Raw genomic sequence first — 22,161 nt, forward strand, 5'->3', positions numbered from 1 at the left:
AGCCTTCTCTGCATCCATAGATACCACTACCTCTGGTACCCGTCCCCTCGACAGGGTCATGATCACATTTAGTAACGACCTGATGTTACTGGAAAGTTGCCTACCCTTCACGAAGTCTGTTTGGTCCTCTGAAACCACCCCCGGAACACATCCTTCCATCCTCCCTGCTACTAACATAGCCACACTTTCACATCTATATTCGGTGATATGGGCCTGTATGACCTACACTCTAGCGGGTTCTTCCCTTTTCGAATGTTGCAGTTGGTGCTCCACCTTGGCAGTCGAGAGCAACTCAAATTCCATCTGCAACATCTTCCTACTCACCAATACCTCCAGCATTGGGGCAAGCGAGTATTGGCGGTCCACCTCAAGGATGGAGTCCACTGCCTCTCCACCCTCTCAGTCTTCTCCTTATGTGCCTTGTAGGAGATTATCTCCCCCTAATGACCGCCTTCAGGGCTACCCACAACGTGGAAGGTGAGGTAGTCTCACTCCCATTAAACTCAATGTACTCCCCAATGACGGAGGATACCCTCTCACAGAATCCTTCGTCTACCAACAACATTATATCCAATCTCCGCAGGGGGTGCTGATGGGGGGGCCGGCTACAACATCAAATCCACAAAATGTGGACCATGATCCAAAATAACTATTGCCGAGCAACTCGTCCTCTTCACCCCAGACAGGAGAGACCTACCCACCACAAAAAAGTCAATCCAAGAGTAGACCTGATGGACATGAGAGAAAAAAGAGATGTCCTTCTCACTCGGATGTAAAAATTTCCACGGGTCTACCCTCCCCCGCCCCCTCACGTCTATTCCATAAAAGCTAATAGTGCCTTTGCCACTTCCAATGGAGTCAAAGACCTGGATCTTGATCTATCAAGCCAAGGGTTCAGTACACAATTAAAGTTCCCCCTCAGAATTAACTGGTGCGAGTCCAGCTTGGGAATAGAAGCCAGCAACCTGTTAACAAAAGCTATAGCGTCTTAATTCAAAGACCAGAGTACCTGCCAACGACCCACTAACAATCACATACCTTTCCTTTAGATCCACCACTATTTTAACTGCCGAAAATGATGCCCTTCTATTAATCGAAACCGCAGCCCCCCTGGCCTACTATCAAAGCCTGAATGGAATACCTGCCTCATCCAACCCTTTCACATCCTTGTCTGGTCCTGGATCCAAAAATGGGTCTCCTGCAAAAACATCACATCAACATTCAAACATTTGTTTTTTTTTACTGGGCCGTTCAACGCCCTTACTTTTCAAATGATCCCCCCCCCACAATCTAGAATCAGCCATTCCCACCATGTGGCATAACCCAACAACTACCCAGACAGTGCCGACACTGGGCCCACCCAAGGTGGCTGCCAAACCCCCCATCAGACTACAAAGTTGTAGTCACCATCAGAGAACTAAACCTCATCCTTGTCAGCTAACTTCCCACAAGTACCACACCCAATAAACCAGTAAACAACATCAACAAAACAAACAAAGACCCCACCCTCACCCCCAAACAAAATGAAAACAAAAATCGTAAGTTCATCATTAAAACTCCCCTCATATAATGAGCTGCAGGTACCAAACCCGCCCCCCCCCCCCCCCCCCCCCCCCACCCACCCCCCAACACACACTCACTATGCTCCCGTTAGCTAACTCTACAGCCAACAGGATTGCTCCCGTTAGCTAACTCCACAGCAAGCAGGACTGCTCCCGTTAGCTAACTCTACATCTAGCAGGATGGCCCCTGCTAAGAGTAAAAACAGAACAAATAAACACAACAGCAACCAGCCCCCATCCACATCCATCTTTAATAGGCAAACAATACCCATCCCGTAAATGTACAAACTCTAAAATAGCCAGAAACCCTCCCAACAAATCCCCAAATTAAATTGCCTCCCACAAACAGAGATATCACAATAAATATATTTTATTGTTAGTCCAACCCCAGCCCCTGGGTGCGATTCTTCACTCCCACGCCGGTTGGGAGAATCGCCTGGGCCGCCAAAATTTCCCGCAACGCCGGTCCGACGCCCTCCCGCGATTCTCCCAAGCGGCGGGAAGGGCCTGGTCGGGTTTCGCGGGCCGCAGGCCGGAGAATCGCCCGAGACACCCAAAACGGCGATTCTCCGGCACCCCTGCTATTCTCAGGCCCGGATGGGCCGAAGTCCCGACGGCGTGACCCCATCTCACGCCGTCGCCATGCACACCTGCTGTTTAAAATCGACTGGCTGACGCTGAGCAGGGAGGAGGTGAGCAGACTGTTGCGCAGCGCCCGGAGACTGGGTCGGCTTCCCTGAGAAGGCTGCGGCCAAAGGGGGGGGGGGTGCGGGAGAGTGTGCAGGTGGGGGGGGGTGCGGGAGAGTGTGCAGGTGGGAGGGGGGGGGCGGGAGTGTGTGTAGGTGGGAGGGGGGGGCGGGAGAGTGTGCAGGTGGGGGGGGGGGCGTGAGAGTGTGCAGGTGGGAGGGGGGGGGCGGGAGAGTGTGCAGGGGGGGGGGGGCGTGAGAGTGTGCAGGTGGGGGGGGGGGCGGGAGAGTGTGCAGGTGGGGGGGTGCGGGAGAGTCTGCAGGTGGGAGGGGGGTGGGAGAGTGTGCAGGTGGGGGGGGGTGCGGGAGAGTGTGCAGGTTGGAGGGGGGCAGGAGAGTGTGCAGGTGGGAGGGGGGTGAGGGAGAGTGTGGATGGTATCGTCCATCCGCGGATGCCAGATGTCAGCCGCCCTGATATGGCAGGACGGTGACGAGGACACGGCCGCAGGGTGCGTGTGGCTGATGGGCACAGGCGAGTGGCACACTGGTGAGCAGTACGGTGTGAAGTGACCGTTGGGCGCAGACAGTGACCAGGTGTTAGGCTGGCTGCGTATCTGCAGCGCGACCAGGCCACCGGGGCACACAGGGATCCCATGCAGCCCGGCTGGCGAGGTGTGGAAGAACCTTGGTGTAACATGTCATTTCTCTGCCCCCCACCACCCTCCTGCAGGTCACCATGTATGCCAACCAGACAGCGATGTTCACTGCCGTGGTTAGAGCAGCAGCTCTGGAGTTTGCCATCCGGCAGCGTAGAGTCGGACGGCCTTCAGTGGCTGCAGATCCAGCGGTCGCTGGTGCAGCAGAGGGGATGGCCGCGGAGTGGCCCATCGTCGCCGCGCAGGCCGCAGGCGCTCAGGACCCCAATGTACAGGGGGATGCCGAGGGGAACATTGACCGCCAGACGGCGAGGAATGCAGAGGAAGTGCTTGGGGGGGAGCAGGAGGAGGAGGAGGAGGAGCAGGTGGAGCAAGAGGATCCACTGATGGTGGTGCCAGGGCACCACAGGCGTCCAGCAAGGCCGAGGGTGTTCCGTGACAGAATGTCCTTCGAGGCCCTACCGGACATCACATGCAGGAGGAGACTACGGTTCAGCAGGGAGACAGTCGCACATATATGCCAGCTCGTGGCGCACCTCGCACCACGTGGAATGGGAGTAGGACACGCGATACCAGTCTCCGTCAAGGTGACGGTGGCCCTAAACTTTTATGCGACCGGTTCCTTCCAGGCGCCGAGCGGGGACCTATCCGGGATATCACAGGCATCGGTCCACAGGTGCATCAGGGCCGTCACCGATGCCTTGTACGCCATCGCGGACAGGTACATTCAATTCCCCGAGGACGAGCACAGCAGGAAGCACGGGCACGTGGATTCGCCAAGGTGGCCGGGATACCGATGGTCCAGGGTGTCATCGATGGTGTGCACGTTCCCATGCGCCCGCCTGCAGGCAACAGGGACGTGTTCATGAACAGGAAGAGCGCGTACTCCATGAACATGCAGGTGGTGGGCGACCCCCACATTAAGATCATGCACGTGTGTGCAAAGTACCCCGGCAGTGTGCATGACGCCTACATTCTAGCACAGTCGTTCATCCCCGCAATGTTCGATGGATGCCCCCCTCCCCGGCTGAGGGGCTGGTTGCTGGGCGACAAAGGCTATCCATTGAGGTCATGGCTGCTGACGCCAATATGGAGGCCTCACACCAACGCGGAGAGCCTATACAACGAGGCACATGCAGCAACCAGGGGTGTGGTGGAGCGGTGCTTCGGGCTGCTGAAGATGCGATTCAGATGCCAGGACCGATCAGGAGGGGCCCTGCAGTACCGGCCCGACAGGGTCGGTCGCATAGTTGTGGTCTGCTGTGCACTGCACAACATTGCCATGCAGAGGGGAGATGACCTGGTGGAGGAGTCGGAGGGAGGACCCGACGGCACCGGAGCCAACGCAAACGAGGGGGATGGGGAAGAGGAGGATACGGAGGGTGAGGATGATTGCGCACATCAGGGTGGGGGGAGGGGCGCAGGACACAGACACTGCCCGGCTGCTCGTTACGTCCAGGAGGCTGCACGACGGCACCGCCGCGGTGGTGGCCGCACGGTTCACGCACTGTGGGGGTGGGATTCGCTGAACACTGCCCCTTGCACCATCACTCCTGCACACGGGCACCACACAGCAGCCCCCCCCCCCCCCCACCCCCCACCACCCACCACCCCTGCACCCCCGCACCGCGTTCACGGCAACAATTCCACATCACCTTACCACTGCGGCACTACGGGATTGCACAACATTGATGATTGGGTAAGCGGGTGTGATCAGTGCCATGTTGAATGATGACAGCTCGCTCTGCGATGAGCTGTGTGCTCAGATTCGCCAGCCAAGGTCTGGCTCATGGCTATAGCTGAACCATGCACACACCGGCGGTGCTCACAGCCTTCGTGACGGATATTTCACCACATGCCCGTGGGGTGGCTGGCGTCGGTGTACCGAGGACAACGGTGTCCGATTATGGGGAGGGGCGGGGGGGGGGGGTGGTGGGTCACCACATCCGGAACAGACCTTGAACGGCTCGTATACCACTACGCCACTCGGTCACCCTCCCGAGCCCCCTGGCACCGGACATAGCACAGTCTTACAAGTCAAATTTAACAGTGCGTTTATTCGTGTGTTGAACATAGGTGCCCTACCCCCTACAACTAAACTGTGCCCTGCACCCGTGCCAACTTCTTACGTGCCTAACGACTTTGCCTTACGGGCCCTACCACTACGTCTAGGTGTGTTCCCAGATGGTACAGCAGGAGTGGAGGTGGACTGCTGTGAATCACGCCCTTCGACATGGCTCCCCGTCGGCACGCGTTTCCTGGGGCGGCCCGGCTTCGATGGGCCAGGCTGCTCTGCGGGCATGCTGGATGGCGTGGTGCCACCCTGACTTGCCCACTCCCCACCAGATGCGCCAGGGACGGAACGGGGGGGGGGGGGCCGCATGTACCGGGACGTCCCTTGGTGGAGCTACCGGGACGGGCCCCAGAACCTCCTCCTTACTCGGGGAGCCCGGTGGCCCCCGGGCCTCACTGTGGGACGGAGATGCGCTCGGAGACATGCCCCGTTGCACCCCCGACACCTGGCGCTGCCAGTCCTGGAGGCCTGCAGCGGTATCGACCATTGTCCGAATGTTCGCCGAGACGGAGCCCAGGGAGTGCCACATTCCTGCCAAGGTCTGTGCGATCTCGACCTGTGAGTGCGCGACGCCATCCATCACGTGCGCCAGGCAGTCTATGCTCTCCGCGACCGACTGCTGGGACTGAGCCATCGCATGCTGGGACCGGGCCATGGCATGGTGAGACTCAGCCAGGGCCCCGAGACCGGCGGCAATGTCGTGTTGGCTCTGGCGCATGGCTACCTGTGAGAGGGCAGCCCGCTCCTGGGCCATGGATGACGCGTGCACGTGAAGCCCAATGCCTTGCAGAACCTGACCCATGGTCGAAACCCCTTCACCCATTGCCTCCACCGCGGACGCCACCCGTGCGGTGTCGGCCTGGGTGGCTGCGATGAGCGGCACCACTCCCTACTCCTGGACGCGGATAGACTCCTCCAGCTGCGTGTGCAGGTCCTGGAAGATGGCACTCATCCCGTTACTCAGTCCCTGGGTGTCCATACGCATCAGTTGTCCGGGTGGGTCAATTACATCCAGGAACCGTCTGGGTGGCAGCTGGTTGCTGGGCCTGGGCTGCCCTCCGACCTTCCAGCCCCTCGGCTGCTCCAAACTCCACCTGCTGTGCCGGCTCGGCTGTGGGGTGCGCACCAGACCGTGACCCGGGAGCCTCATCACTTATCTGCCCAACCGAGGTGCGTGTCTCTGCGATGGTGAACGGTGTGGGAGACAGCAGTGCCGCAAGCTCGAGGTCATCATCCGTCAAGAAGTCTGGTGTGTACTGGTCCCCCTCATGGCCCGGCGCAAGCTCCATGCGGGCCATGTCGTCTTGACCTCCAGTTCGATCCAGCGGGTGTGTGGCCGTGATGTGGGCTTCGGCATGACTGTCCACCCTGTGCCCCTCACTAATGTCTGTCCCGGTGGTCTGAGCGTCCCGGTCCTGTGTCCCAGACTGTGAGGTCTGCCGTCCTGTCCGACCGACTGCCAACCTCTGACGTGCGTCCCTGGGTGCCGTTGCGGTGGGCGGCGTTGCACTGCTTCCTGGGCGAGACGTCCCTGAAGGTTCGGCGGATGGCCCTGGGGAACATAAAAGATTCGGGGTTCGTTAGACACGGTGGCCCGGGTGTATGGTGGTGGTGGGTGCACAGTGTGAGGGGGGATGGGATCGGGGGTGCAGTGGCCGGAGTGTGAGGGGGGATGGGATCGGGGGTGCAGTGGCCAGAGTGTGAGGGGGATGGGATCTGGGGTGCAGTGGCCAGAGTGTGAGGGGGGATGGGATCGGGGGTGCAGTGGCCAGAGTGTGAGGGGGGATGGGATCGGGGGTGCAGTGGCCGGAGTGTGGGGGGGGGAGGGGATCGGGGGTGCAGTGGCCAGAGTGTGAGGGGGGCGATGACGGGTTGGGTGTGGGGAGGACATGCAGGGTTCTCTCACTTGCTTCTGCGCCTCTGACCTGGCATGGCTCGACCTCCCAGGTGGCGGATCCCCCAGCGAGGTCCAGGGCCCTCTGCTCGTGAACAGTTAGGGGGTGCAGGACCGGAGAACCCCCTCCGGTTCTCATGCGCTCCTGCTGGTTATGCGCTGTCTTGTCCTGGGGGGGTTGGGGGGGTGGGGGGGGGGGGCGGGGTTGGATAAAGCATCACCATTAGGCGGGTATCATCAGGGCATGCAGATATAGACAACATTGTCGCTGGTTCAGGAGACAGCACGCCATGGGTTCACTCCAGGGGGGTCCCAGGGCTCATGTGGGTCGAGTAGATAGTTGGGCACCGTGACCCCCCCCAAACCCCCTGACCTCCCCAACATCGCCCCTGATGCCCCAGTCCCCCCCAACACTCCCAACGCCCCCCCAACCCCCTGTGACCCCCCCAAACCCCCTGACCCCCCCAACATCGCCCCTGATGCCCCAGTCCCCCCAACACTCCCAACGCCCCCCCCCAACCCCACTTCCCCCCCCGTGCTGGGGAGGGGGGGGGGAGCCTGGGGGCACCCTCTTGGCACTTACCCTGGCAGCCCGGGTGAGGTTGTGCAGCTTCTTGCGGCACTGCTCCCCCGTCCGGGGGGTCTGCCCCACAGCACTGACTGCAGTGCCCACCTCCCGCCAGCCGCGCCTCACCGCGCTGGATGGCTGGCGATGCCCACGTCTTGGGCAGAGGGTGTACCTTCTCCGCTCCACCTCATCCACCAGGGTGTCCAGGTCCGTATCCCGGAACCTCGGTGCGGCTCTTCGGGGCTCAGCCAGATCCTCAGTTCTCCTCCGGGTCCTCTGTGCGTGGTTCGCGCAATTTATGACGCAGCGCTGCGTCATTCGGGCGTCGCATGGTGACGACGCGGCCTTCGCGGAACGCCCCCCCCGAGGTTCTCGCGGCCCCGATCCTAGCCCTTTTTGGGGCCCGGAATCGGTCAGGATCGGGAACCTCGACGGCGCGGCCACTTCGGCGTGGGAGTGGAGAATCGCGCCCCATGTTTCTTCACAAACGCACCGGCCTCCTCCGGTGCATCAAAGTAGTAGTCATTCGAGTCGTAAGTAATGCGGAGGCGTGCAGACTCATCACATAGAATCAAACATTGGTCCTGTACACCACAGTCTTGGCCTTGTTGAATGCCGCATGCTTCTTAGCCAGTTCCACTCCCACATCCTGGTAGAACCTATTGATGTGGCCCTCCATTTATTGTCCCAATGGTCCTTTCTTCATCACATGGCTCGCTCCTTCTGGCAACCATGAAACCACAAGATGATCACCCGCAATGGTTCACCAGAGTGGGGCTCCTGCCTGAGCGGCCTGTCAGCCTGATCCAGTACCAGGAGAGGATCTCATTCCACCGTCCCCCACCAGCTTCCCAAACATCTGCCACATGTATTCCATTGGATTTGTACCTTCCAGCCCTCCGGCAGCCCTACGATTCTCAAGTTCTACCTTTTGGAGTGAGTCTCCCGATTGTCCACCTTGGTCCCCAGCATCTTATTACCCCAGCCACCCTTTCCATCTCCACTTCCAGGGTGGCAATCTGGTCACTCTGCCTGGAAAGGGCCATCGCAATACCCTGAATCTCTGCGCTTTGCGTCTTTACCGCCTGGTCTGTTTTGCCAAGGCCGCACAAATGGTCATTGTCAAGGTCCTCAGAAACTGTCTGCCGTAACGTCTTAATTTCCACCACCAAGATGCCTATGAGAATCTCGGCTATCAGTGGAGTGGCCATAGTCGCAGCAGGAGCCTCCGCCATTTTCTCAGCAGCAAGACTGGAGAAGCTTCAGGCTGATGATGATTCTTTACTTGTCTGCTGTCTGGTTTTGTACTTTTAGGGCATTCCTTTTATGTGGGGACCTTATCATAGAATCAAAGAATCTGTACAGTGCAGAAGGAAGACATTCGGCCCATCGGGTCTGCTCCGGCCCTCTGAAAGAGCATCCTACCTCAGCCCAATCCTCCACCCCCATTGCCGTAGCACCGTCTAGGGGCAATTTCGCATGGTCAATCCACCTAACACACACATCTTAAAACTGTGGGAGGAAACCGGAGCACCCAGAGGAAATCCACGCAGACACGGGAAGAATGTGCAAACTCCACACAGACAGTCACCCGAGGCCAGGATTGAACCCGGGGGCCGTGAGGCAGTATAGCTAACTACTGTGCAACCATGCCACCCTGTCGAGCATATCCCTTTGAACTAATGCCGATTCCCCCCAAATCACCCCCAGACACTGGGTGAAAAGGACCAAAATCAAAGTACTCTGTGCGATTGCACATGCCACCACTGGAAGTCCTCAAATGCCTTTAAATTAACAAACTTTAGGAATTAATAACCACAACATGGTTTGTCACTCACAATTTAATCATTTTAATAATTCAAATGAACAAAAACAAAACTTAAATCTTCGACATTTATTTATTCTTTTGTATTTGTTTCAACATACTTACGGTACGGTGGCGCAGTGGGTAGCACTGCTGCCTCACGGCGCCGAGGACCCGGGTTCGATCCCGGCCCCGGGTCACTGTCCGTGTGGAGTTTGCACATTCTCCCGTGTCTATGTGGGTCTCACCCCCAGGGTAGGTGGATTGGCCACGCTAAATTGCCCCTGAATTGGAATTAATTAATTTCCTAATGATGGGAATCACTGCTGCAAACACCAGGAAACACGTGGCTAAACGTGCTCGCTATCGGATATAGTTCCCATTTGGTTAACTCACTGCCAATAATTTTTTAAGCCAACTTTTACACCGGATCAACTTTTTTCAAAATTTAGAGTGCCGAATTTTTTTTTCCAATTAAGGGGCAATTGAGTGTGGTCAATCCACCTATCCTGCACATCTTTGGGGTGTGGGGGCAAAACCCACACAGGCACGGGGAGAATGTGCAAACTCCACATGGACAGTGACCTGGGGCCAGGATCGAACCCGGGTCCTCCGGTAAATTGTTTATGACAGACAAAATGATCTTTCTCTCTCACAGACCACATGGTCTTTCCATCGCAAGATCTCCACCTGATGAGGCCGGGCCATCCAGGGTCACCTCCCACCTCGCCTGCCTTTCAAGAGAACACCTCGGAGGAGAGTTTCGAGGATGCCACCATCGATGCGTCGTCACAGCTGTCATTCCCACTTTCCACCAGCGCAGAGACACACACCTTGGTAGGCGGCATTAGTGGACAGGTTTCTGGGGCACAATCTGGGGAGCACCACACAGTTGCTGATGCATATAGGGTGGAGGCAGGAACTGGCGAGGGGGTCAGCAGTCAGAGGTCTGCTGGGACACGGGACTCAGCTGGGTTCCAGTCAGATGCTGAGCCTCTGGACAAGGTTATCCCAGAGCTGATTCAGACGCTAGGATGCAGAAGTGAGATTTGTGAGGTGGTGTCAGCAAAACTTGGGTGAGTGCAAGGCTGATTGAAGGAGTCCCAAAGGCTACAGACACAGGCGATGATGCCTACAATGCATGACACTGAGGCCAATACTGCTAGGGTGGTGACCACAGTGGAAACCTGGAGCACAAAGTCTGCTCCAAGAATGCTCATGTCCCAGCGGCTCCAGCACATGTCCCAAGTGCAGGTGGGCATTGCTGAGATACTCCAGAGCGTGGCCCAGTCACTGAGGAGTATTGCTGAGGCCGTTGACAGCATGCTGCAGATAATGTGGATCTGCCAGGATGATGCAGGGGCTTCTTGAGCTCAGTCCAGCTGCCACTCCATCCCATTGAGTCCCCCAGGGTCACACAGCACCTTTGGAAGGAGGGGGCACGGTAGGTCGACCCAGAGGCTCCCACCAGGGATGGTCCCCAGCTCTCCCAGTCCCCCACCTCCTAGCTTTGGCACATCCCGAGGTCAGTGGGCAGAACAGAGTGGCACGGCGATGCCAGTGTCACTGGTAAGGTGGCCTGGGCCCTCTAGCCCCAGGCCCTCCAGAGAACGCCCGTTCTCTGGAGAACGCAAAGCCACAGGGCGCAAAAAGCAGCTGGCAACCTCCAACTCCGATGTGCATCCTGCGGGCATGTAGTGGCAAAGCACGGAAGCGGAAGAAGAATGAAGTTGGGGGGGTACAGTGGCGCAGTGGTTAGTACTGCTGCTTCACTATGCTGAGGACCCGGGTTCAATCCTGGCCCTGGGTCACTGTCCATGTGGAATTTGCACATTCTCCCTGTGTCTGCGTGGGTCTCACCCCCACAATCCAAAGATGTCTAGGGTAGGTGGATTGGGCACACTAAATTGCCCCTTAATTATAAAAATAGAATTGGGTATTCTAAATTTATTATTAAAAATACATTGAGGATCACTAAGTGGCCATGGGGGGGGGTGGGGGGATGGCACCATCGTTAGCTAGGGGCACAATTAATATGTTCTACATCTGATACATGAGGCGCCTCTGACATGTTATTCTGCACAGCGGGCCGGCTTGCACCTGCACCCCCAGTTGGTCTCTGCTCCCTCGTCCCCTGTCGCACCCGGGCACAGTGGTCCTAGGTCAAGAGCCCCCGATGCACACCACGTGCAGGTGATGGGTGTGCACGCATGTATATGGACCTGCTGACAGTGCCAACACAGGACCATCACATTTCAGTGACCCTGGGAGTGTGGCCACATCAGATCAGCCATGATCCTATTGACTGGCAGAGCAGGCTCGCTGGTCCGAATGGCTTGCCTCTGCTCCTTTTCCCTATAACATTTCTGGGGCTATAATGGCCTTCGACCACCCATGAAGGGAGGCAGAAAAAAATTACTGATCACATTTGTGCTTGTTCTGCGAACGCTCGCAAGTCAAGCATGTGAGGATCAAACTCAGCCGTGATACCATCCATGACTTTGCATCAGTATTCACCAAAGAGAAGGAATTGGTGGATGTTGAGTCTGGAGAAGGGGGTGTAGATAGCCTGGGTCACATTGAGACCCAAAAAGACGAGGTGTTGGGCGTCTTAAAAAATATTAAGGTAGATAAGTCCCCAGGGCCTGATGGGATCTACCCCAGAATACTGAAGGAGGCTGGAGAGGAAATTGCTGAGGCCTTGACAGAAAACTTTGGATCCTCACTGTCTTCAGGTGATGTCCCGGAGGACTGGAGAATAGCCAATGTTGTTCCTCTGTTTAAGAAGGGTAGCAAGGATAATCCAGGGAACTACAGGCCGGTGAGCCTTATTTCAGTGGTAGGGAAATTACTGGAGAGAATTCTTCGAGACAGGATCTACTCCCATTTGGAAGCAAATGGACGTATTAGTGAGAGGCAGCATGGTTTTGTGAAGGGGAGGTCGTGTCTCTAACTTGATAGAGTTTTTCGAGGAGGTCACTAAGATGATTGATGCAGGTAGGGCAGTGGATGTTGTCTATATGGACTTCAGTAAGGCCTTTGACAAGGTTCCTCATGGTAGACTAGTACAAAAGGTGAAGTCACACGGGATCAGGGGTGAGCTGGCAAGGTGGATACAGAACTGGCTAGGTCATAGAAGGCAGAGAGTAGCAATGGAAGGATGCTTTTCTAATTGGAGGGCTGTGACCAGTGGTGTTCCACAGGGATCAGTGCGGGGACCTTTGCTGTTTGTAGTATATATAAATGATTTGGAGCAAAATGTAACTGGTCTGATTAGTAAGTTTGCAGACGACACAAAGGTTGGTGGAATTGCGGATAGCGATGAGGACTGTCAGAGGATACAGCAGGATTTAGATTGCTTGGAGACTTGGGCGGAGAGATAGCAGATGGAGTTTAATCCGGACAAATGTGAGGTAATGCATTTTGGAAGGTCTAATGCAGGTAGGGAATATACAGTGAATGGTAGAACCCTCAAGAGTATTGAAAGTCAAAGAGATCTAGGAGTACAGGTCCACAGGTCACTGAAAGGGGCAACACAGGTGGAGAAGGTAGTCAAGAAGGCATACGGCATGCTTGCCTTCATTGGCCGGGGCATTGAGTATAAGAATTGGCAAGTCATGTTGCAGCTGTATAGAACCTTAGTTAGGCCACACTTGGAGTATAGTGTTCAATTCTGGTCGCCACATTACCAGAAGGACGTGGAGGCTTTAGAGAGGGTGCAGAAGAGATTTACCAGAATGTTGCCTGGTATGGAGGGCATTAGCTGTGAGGAGCGGTTGAATAAATAAGCGGTTTGTTCTCACTGGAATGAAGGAGGTTGAGGGGCGACCTGATAGAGGTCTACAAAATTATGAGGGGCATAGACAGAGTGGATAGTCAGAGGCTTTTCCCTGGGGTAGAGGGGTCAATTACTAGGGGGCATAGGTTTAAGGTGAGAGGGGCAAGGTTTAGAGTAGATGTACGAGGCAAGTTTTTTACGCAGAGGGTAGTGGGTGCCTGGAACTCGCTACCGGAGGAGGTAGTGGAAGCAGGGATGATAGTGACATTTAAGGGGCATCTTGACAAATACATGAATAGGATGGGAATAGAGGGATACGGACCCAGGAAGTGTAGAAGATTGTAGTTTAGTCGGGCAGCATGGTCGGCACGGGCTTGGAGGGCCGAAGGGCCTGTTCCTGTGCTGTACATTTCTTTGTTCTTTGTTGTTCTATGACTGTTAAACCACTCGGCCAACTGCACCTCTCCTTTGAGACTGTCCTTAAAACCCACCCCTTGGCTCAGTGTCAAATTTTGCTTTAGCGCTCCTCAAAAGCAATGCTGGCTAGCTAAGCAATTAATCTAATTATTTCTCACTGTGCGGAATGAATAGCCATGTGGATATGGCACTAAATCCTAACGAGGTGTAACAAGCTTCAGAGCTGGCGGAGACATTTTGTGTGTGGGGAGAACGAGAAAACCTTTTTTGGAATGAAGTGGAGAGGAATCCGAAAAGTAGCTAACCATTATTATTAATGTTTTTGCAGTGTCTAGACCACTAGTAAAGAAGTAATTTCTGCTGGAGTAGATTGTAATATTATGTCAGTAGTATTCAGAGTAGACTATATAAAGAGGAAACCTGAAGCCATGCTCTATAATGGATAGCTGCTTCTGAGCCTCAGTAAAATCAATTCATAGCTGGCGAGACCTTTTGCTCCCTATTCTATTAAATGTGTTATAATGATGTTGGAGAATTGATGTATAATGTGTTACCATCTGAATATTGTCAAGTGAGGCCGTGTACAGTAAGATTTTTGTTTAGATGCGACAGTGAATTATTGCTCATCTTTTTTTGCTATTTAACTTAATGGGAAGTAGAATTTGCCTCGTGTTTGCAAAGTGAGGGGTCAGCCTGAGGTTTTCTCTAAGGAGCAGCGCTCTGAAAGCTAGTGACATTGAAACAAACCTGTTGGACTTTAACCTGGTGTTGTAAGACTTCTTACTGTGCTCACCCCAGTCCAACGCCGGCATCTCCACATCCTGAAAAAGTAAGACTAAAGAGAAATGCTGAACTTGGTGACGAAAGCTTCGGTCAGGAATGATCATCATCAACAATAGCTTGCATTTATATAGCATCTTTGACATGGCAAAATGAATCGTGACACTTGACAGGAGCATTATCATACTCATCGCAGTATTGGGACAGATGGCCATACGTTTAAAGGAAGGCGATGGACAGAGTGCTCAGAGTGATAATACCAAACCTTGGTACCCAGTCAGCTGAAGATGACAGTCAATAGTGGGACGATTTAAAATGAGGAAAGCACAAGAAGACTTGAAAGAAACACAGAGACCAAAGAGTGTCACAAATGTTTGTTGTCTGCGGGGGAATTGTTCTATGATTCTATAATGAAGTTGAAATTTTGGGAGGAGTGTATCAGCTAGGTACCAGAGCAGCCCAGGTGAACTGTAACTTAAAAAAAAGGTTTGTGAAATTGATTAGAATGTATTTGCAGAATCACAATTTCCTCAATCTGTTTGTTCACCTAACTCAACGACCTGCCCTCCTGCCCTGTGTCTGTGGTAGTAGGATCTGGTACATACAGGGTTAAAGGAGAATAGTAGTGTAAGCAGGCACATACGATGATAATACTATAAGATATAAGAGCAGAATTAGCCCATTGAGTCTGCTCCGTCACTCGATCATTGCTAATATGTTTCTCTTCGCCATTCTCCTGCCTTCTCCCGTAACCCCTGATCCCCTTATTAATTAAGAACCTATTCAAGAACCTATCTACCTCTGTCTTGAAGACGGTGACTTGGCCTCCACAGCCTTTTGTTGCAATGAGTTCCACAGATTCACCACCCTCTGGCTGAAGAAATTCCTTCTCATCTCTATTTTAAAGGATTGTCTCTTCAATCTCAGGTTCTGGTTTCCCCTACTACTTCTCCACATGAACCAGAGGCATAGTCAGTCTAGAGACAGACAATGGTGTGTATAACCGAGGATGGCGTCAGCACCATACCTGTACCCTCTACATATAGTTAATAAAGACTTGTTATTAATATACAAGATCGCACTGACTACTTTCTGGTGTCTGAAGCAGGATTCTTCAATGATCTCTCTTAACCTAAAGAATTCCTTCCAACACAAACACCTTGAAGTGGATAGATTGTGTTTTTTTTCCCCCTTTCAGTTTAGTGCCCTGTTATCCTGAAGGCATTACAGCTGGACAGGCCATTCGACTGTGGAGGAGGACCTCATAGCTGAAATTAATCCCACTAGCCTTCAAAATCCTCACATTCACTTTCCACCTGGAGTGACACAGTCATAGTTAACATTAATTAGTTTGTGTTTTACTTCTCTGATGAGCTATGATGCCTAAACTGCTGCCCCAGCTGAGATCTGCGCACTCGATCACCTGGGCTATACATTGCTGTTCAACAACAGATGTGATCTCCAATGAATTATACTTGCACAGTTCGGAGCTGAGAGGCTGACGCTTCCGTGTATGCAAAAGGAACAAACTCCGGTGGTACAAACAACAGAAAGCTTCTGTGCACTGAATCGTGATTTCAACTCTTCACATAATGAATTCTGAGATATGCACACCCGGAGCATTGCCTAATCTGTTCGTCCAATTAATTCCGTATTAATGAAGAGAATTATATTCATATGTACTAAACAGGTGCAAATAGTACAATGCTGAATAAAACTTGTGTCCCCTGCATGTCCCTTGCTCCATCCAGCTATATAACCAGTTTGTAAAGTACCCCAAGGTTCTGACGCCCTGAATATTTCCAGACTTATGAATATCATTCCACTATCACTTCCAGGTTTTTACTCTCATGTAGCCTCCCTGCCCAAACAGACGTGGTTTCTGCCTGAAAGCTCGACTAAATCCCAGTATCTGTTCCGAGGATGTACAGCAGTGATTAGCCTAAAAATAAAGTTTACACATCTGGAATGTCATAAATATTAAGATGCCTTCTGGATATCGCAAGGTATTTTTCTCAATTTGATAGGGAGCTGGAATGCTCTGTCTGAAAAGACGATGGCAGAAAATTCAATACTAACTTTCAAAAGAAGATTGGATCGGTGGCGCAGTGGTTAGCACTGCTGCCTCACGGCGCTGAGGTCCCAGGTTCGATCCCGGCCCTGGGTCACTGTCCGTGTGGAGTTTGCACATTCTCCCCGTGTCTGCGTGGGTTTCACCCCCACAACCCAAAGATGTGCAGGGTAGGTGGATTGGCCACGCTAAATTGCCACTTAATTGGAAAATATTAATTGGGTATTCTAGACTGGATAAGTATTTGAAAAGGAGAAATTTACGGGGACTTCCAGGTGCGGCGATGACCAGCTAGGTCGCACGTTTCGGCACCTCCCGTTTGAACGGACTTTTGGGCTCTTATTGGGAGTAATTTTTGACGGCTAAACCCATTGTGCAGTGAAACAGAAGGGAATCCCCCCGGATGTACATGGAGAAAGGAAATAATAGTGGCCGGATTGCAGAGGATCCTCTGGAGCAGCAGCAAGGAAGGGAAGCACGAAGCAAGATGGCGGCGGAGGGAGGCCGTTTGGTATGGGGCCCGGAACAGCAAGAGTTCCTTCGGAGATGTGTTGAGGAGCTAAAGAAGGAGGTGCTGGCCCCGATGCTGCAGGCGATTGAGGGGCTAAAGGAGGCGCAGAAGACCCAAGAATTGGAGCTTCGTGGCGTGAAAGCAAAGGCTGCCGAAAATGAGGACGAAATACAGGGCCTGGTGGTGAAGACAGAGACACACGAGGCACTGCATAAGAGGTGTATGGAGAGGCTGGAAGCCCTGGAAAATAGCTTGAGGAGGAAGAACCTAAGAGTTTTGGGTCTTCCCGAAGGTGCAGAGGGAGCGGACGTCGGGGCATATGTGAGCACGATGCTTCATTCCTTAATGGGACCGGAGGCCCCGACGGGCCCCTTGGAAGTGGAGGGAGCATATCGAGTCCTTGCGAGAAGACCAAAAGCAGGAGAAATACCTCGAGCAATAGTGGTGAGGTTTCACCGCTATAAAGACAGGGAGATGGTCCTGAGATGGGCGAAAAAGACACCGAGCTGCAGGTGGGAGAACGCGGTGATCCACGTGTACCAGGATTGGTGTGCGGAGGTGGCGAGAAGGAGGGCGAGTTTCAATCGGGCCAAGGCGGTGCTCCATAGAAAGAAAGTTAAATTTGGTATGCTGCAGCCGGCGAGACTGTGGGTTACACATCAAGGGAAACACCACTACTTCGAGACGGCAGAAGAGGCGTGGACATTCATTGAAGAGGAGAAGCTGGACTAGACTGGAGAGAGAAAGAACTTTTGTAATAAAGTAGTGGTGTGATTGCGTGGGACTGGGAATCGGAAGGGGGGGGGAAATTTTCTCTTTCCCCTCGATGGGGGGGGGGGGATATGGTGAACTGTGGGCGCCGGTGGGGAAGGAGAGGGGGAAGGAGAGAGGGAGCTGCTCCATTAGGGGCGGGGCCGAGTGGGAAGCGCGGGCTTTGCTCCCGTGCTATGGTAATTGTGGTGGGAAAAGGGGGCGCAGGAAGGAGGGAGCCTTACACAATGGGAGGCTGAGGATAAACGGGGGAAGCCGAGGTCAACCAGATTTTGCTGACTTCTGGAAGCAACATGGGGGGAGCAATCACGCTAGAGGGAGATCTAGCGGGGGGGGGGGGAGGGGTAACTGGGTTGCTGCTGTTAAGGGGAAGGGGGAGCTGCTACGGGATGGGATGGTCGGGACGGGAGGACACGTTGGGGGGACAAGCTTGTGCGTGGGAACCGGGTGAGGAGCTGGTCTAAAAAAGGGGATGGCTAGTCGACGAGGGGGGGGTAAAGAGCCCTCCAACCCGGTTGATCACGTGGAACGTGAGAGGGCTGAATGGGCCGATTAAGAGGGCAAGGGTACTTACGCACCTAAAGAAATTAAAGGCAGATGTGGTCATGCTGCAGGAGACGCATCTGAAACTGGTGGATCAGGTCAGATTACGAAAAGGATGGGTGGGACAGGTATTTCACTCGGGCTTGGATGCGAAAAATAGAGGGGTGGCAATATTAGTGGGGAAACGGGTATTGTTTGAGGCGTGGACCATAGTGACGGACAGTGGGGGTAGATACGTGATGGGGAGTGGCTAATTGCAAGGTGAGGCGGTGGTTCTGGTGAACGTATATGCCCCGAACTGGGATGATGCCAACTTCATGAAGCGTATGCTGGGGCGTATCCCGGACCTGGAGGCGGGAAAGTTGGTAATGGGGGAGACTTCAACACGGTGCTGGATCCAGGGCTGGACCGGTCCAGGTCTAGGACCGGGAGGAGGCTGGCAGCGGCCAAGGTGCTTAAGGACTACATGGAGCAGATGGGAGGAGTGGACCCCTGGAGATTTACTAGGCCTAGGAGTAAAGAGTTCTCCTTCTTCTCCCATGTCCACAAGGTGTATTCTCGGATAGACTTCTTTGTCCTGGGAAGGGCGCTGATCCCGAAGGTGGCCGGGACGGAGTACTCGGCTATAGCCATTTCGGACCATGCCCCACTTTGGGTAGATCTGGGAGTAGGAGAGGAAAAGGAACAGCACCCACTGTGGAGATTAGATATGGGATTGTTGGCGGATGAGGGTGTGTGTGTAAGGGTAAGGAGATGTATCGAAAGGTATCTGGAGATTAATGACGATGGAGAGGTTCAGGTGGGAGTGGTCTGGGAAGCACTGAAGGCGGTGGTCAGAGGGGAACTGATTTCCATAAGGGCCCATAAGGGGAAACAAGAGAGCAAAGAGAGGAAGAGATTGTTGAGAGAAATTTTGAGGGTGGATAGGCAGTATGCGGTGGCCCCGGATGAAGGACTATACAGGGAAAGACAACGGTTGCACACGGAATTTGATTTGTTGACCACGGGCAAGGCGGAGGCACAATGGAGGAAGGCACAGGGAGTGCAGTATGAGTACGGAGAGAAGGCGAGCCGGTTACTGGCCCAACAACTGAGGAAGAGGGGGCAGCGAGGGAGATTGGAGGGGTTAGGGACGGGGAGGGTGAGATGGAACGGGGAGCGGAGAGGGTGAATGGGGTGTTTAAGGCATTTTATGAGAGGCTGTATAAGGCTCAGCCCCCGGAAGGGAAGGAGGGAATGATGCACTTCCTAGACCAGTTGGAATTCCCGAAGGTTGAGGAGCAGGAGAGGACAGGACTGGGAGCACAGATTGAGGTGGAGGAGGTGGTAAAAGGGATTGGGAGCATGCAGGCAGGGAAGGCCCCGGGACCGGATGGGTTCCCGGTGGAATTGTATAGGAAATACGTGGACCTGCTGGCCCCGCATCTGACGAGAACCTTTAATGAGGCCAAGGAAAGGGGGACGTTGCCCCCGACGATGTCGGAGGCGACGATATCGCTGCTCTTGAAAAGGGACAAAGACCCGCTGCAGTGCGGGTCTTACAGGCCTATCTCCCTCCTGAATGTAGATGCCAAGCTTCTGGCCAAGGTGATGGCGACGAGGATGGAGGATTGTGTCCCAGGGGGTGGTTCACGAGGATCAAACGGGGTTTGTTAAGGGGAGACAATTGAACACTAACATATGGAGGCTGTTGGGTGTGATGATGATGCCCCCGCCGGAGGGGGAGGCGGAGATAGTGGTAGCGATGGATGCAGAGAAAGCATTTGATAGAGTGGAGTGGGATTACCTGTGGGAATTGTTGAGGAGATTTGGATTTGGATAGGGGTTTATTGGATGGGTTCAGCTTCTATACAGGGCCCCGGTGGCAAGTGTGATTACAAATAGGCAGAGATCTGACCACTTCCGTCTATACAGAGGGACAAGACAGGGATGTCCTCTGTCCCCGTTACTGTTTGCGTTGGCAATTGAGCCACTGGCCATAGTGCTAAGGGGCTCTAGGAAGTGGAGGGGGGTACTTAGAGGAGGAGAAGAGCATCGGGTGTCATTATACGCGGATGATTTGTTGTTGTATGTCGCGGACCCAGTGGAGGGGATGCCCGAGATAATGCAGACACTCAGGGAGTTTGGGGAATTTTCAGGATATAAATTGAATATGGGGAAGAGTGAGCTGTTTGTGATGCACCCTGGGGAACAGGGCAGGGGAATAGATGATTTGCCGTTGAGGAGAGTAACAAGGGATTTTCGGTACCTAGGGATCCAGATGGCCAGGAACTGGGGAACCTTGCATTAGCTTAATTTAGTAAGATTGGTGGAGCAGATGGTAGAGGACTTTAGGAGATGAGACATGGTGTCCCTGTCACTGGCGGGTAGGGTGCAGGCGGTCAAAATGGTGGTCCTTCCGCGGTTTCTTTTTGTGTTCCAGTGCCCCCCTGTGATGATTACAAAGGCCTTTTTCAAGAAAGTGGATAAGAGCATTATGAGTTTTGTGTGGGCTGGGAAGACCCCAAGAGTGAAGAGGGGGTTCCTGCAGCGTAGTAGGGGTAGGGGGGGACTGGCACTGCTGAGTTTAAGTGACTATTATTGGGCCGCCAACATATCAATGGTATGCAAGTGGATGGGGGAAGGGGAGGGAGCTGCGTGGAAAAGACTAGAGATGGCATCCTGTAGGGGAACCTGCCTGCAAGCATTAGCGACGGCGCCTTTACCGTTCTCCCCGAAGAAATACACCACAAGTCCAGTGGTGGTGGCAACGCTGAAATTTTGGGGGCAGTGGAGACGGCATAAGGGAGTGACGGGTGCCTCGGTGAGGTCCCCGATAAGGAACAACCACAGGTTCGTCCCGGGGAAGATAGATGGGGGATTTAAAGCTTGGCAGAGAGCAGGGATTGTGAAATTGAAGGATTTGTTCCTAGGCGGGACGTTTGCGAGTCTGGGAGCACTGACAGAAAAATATGGGTTGCCACCGGGGAATGCATTTCGATATATGCAACTGAGGGCTTTTGCGAGGCAACAGGTGAGGGAATTTCCGCGGCTCCCGGCGCAAGAGATTCAGGACAGAGTGATTTCGGGGGCATGGGTGGGTGATGGCAGGGTGTCAGATATATATAGGGAAATGAGAGACGAGGGGGAGACGATGGTGGAGGAGCTGAAGGGAAAATGGGAAGAGGAGCTAGGGGAAGAGATTGAGGAGGGGCTGTGGGCAAATGCCTTAAGTAGGGTAAACTCTTCGTCCTCATGCGCCAGGCTCAGCCTGATACAATTCAAGGTTCTACATAGGGCGCACATGACTGGAGCAAGGTTAAGTAGATTTTTTGGAGTGGAGGATAGGTGCGGGAGATGCGCGGGAAGCCCAGCGAACCACACCCACATGTTTTGGTCATGCCCGGTACTGCATGGGGTCTGGGTGGGGGTGGCGAATGTGCTTTCAAGGGTGGTGGGGGTCCGGGTCGAGCCAGGCTGGGGGTTGGCGATATTTGGGGTTGCGGACGAGCCGTGAGTGCAGGAGGCGAGGGAGGCTGATGTTTTAGCCTTTGCGTCCCTAGTAGCCCGGCGAAGGATATTACTTATGTGGAAAGAAGCTAAACCCCCAGGCGTGGAGGCCTGGATAAATGACATGGCGGGGTTTATAAAACTGGAGCGGATAAAATATGCACTAAGAGGTTCGGCTCAAGGGTTCACCAGGCGGTGGCAACCGTTCCTCGACTATCTCGCAGAACGATAAGGGAAATGGGAAAGGTAGCAGCAGCAACCCAGGGGGGAGGGGGGAGGGGGGGGAGGGGGGGGGGGGGGGAGGGGAGGGCCCATCCGGGCCCTCAGGGGTTTTGTACAGGTGTTTGTATATGAGTTATTTATATTGGTTTTTGTGACATTATTATTTTGGATATTGGCTAGTTTTTATTTTTGTTGCTGGCAGTTGCCGTCTAGTTAATATATTATTTATTCTTTTAAAAAAACGGTCATCATCATTATTTATATTGTTTTAAAGTTGCAAAAGGGGAAAATTTTGTACTGTCTTTGTTTGACCGAAAAATTTGAATAAAATATAT

This window comes from Scyliorhinus torazame, chromosome 1, assembly GCF_047496885.1.
Source record: "Scyliorhinus torazame isolate Kashiwa2021f chromosome 1, sScyTor2.1, whole genome shotgun sequence".
In the NCBI taxonomy this organism is placed as follows: Eukaryota; Metazoa; Chordata; class Chondrichthyes; order Carcharhiniformes; family Scyliorhinidae; genus Scyliorhinus; species Scyliorhinus torazame.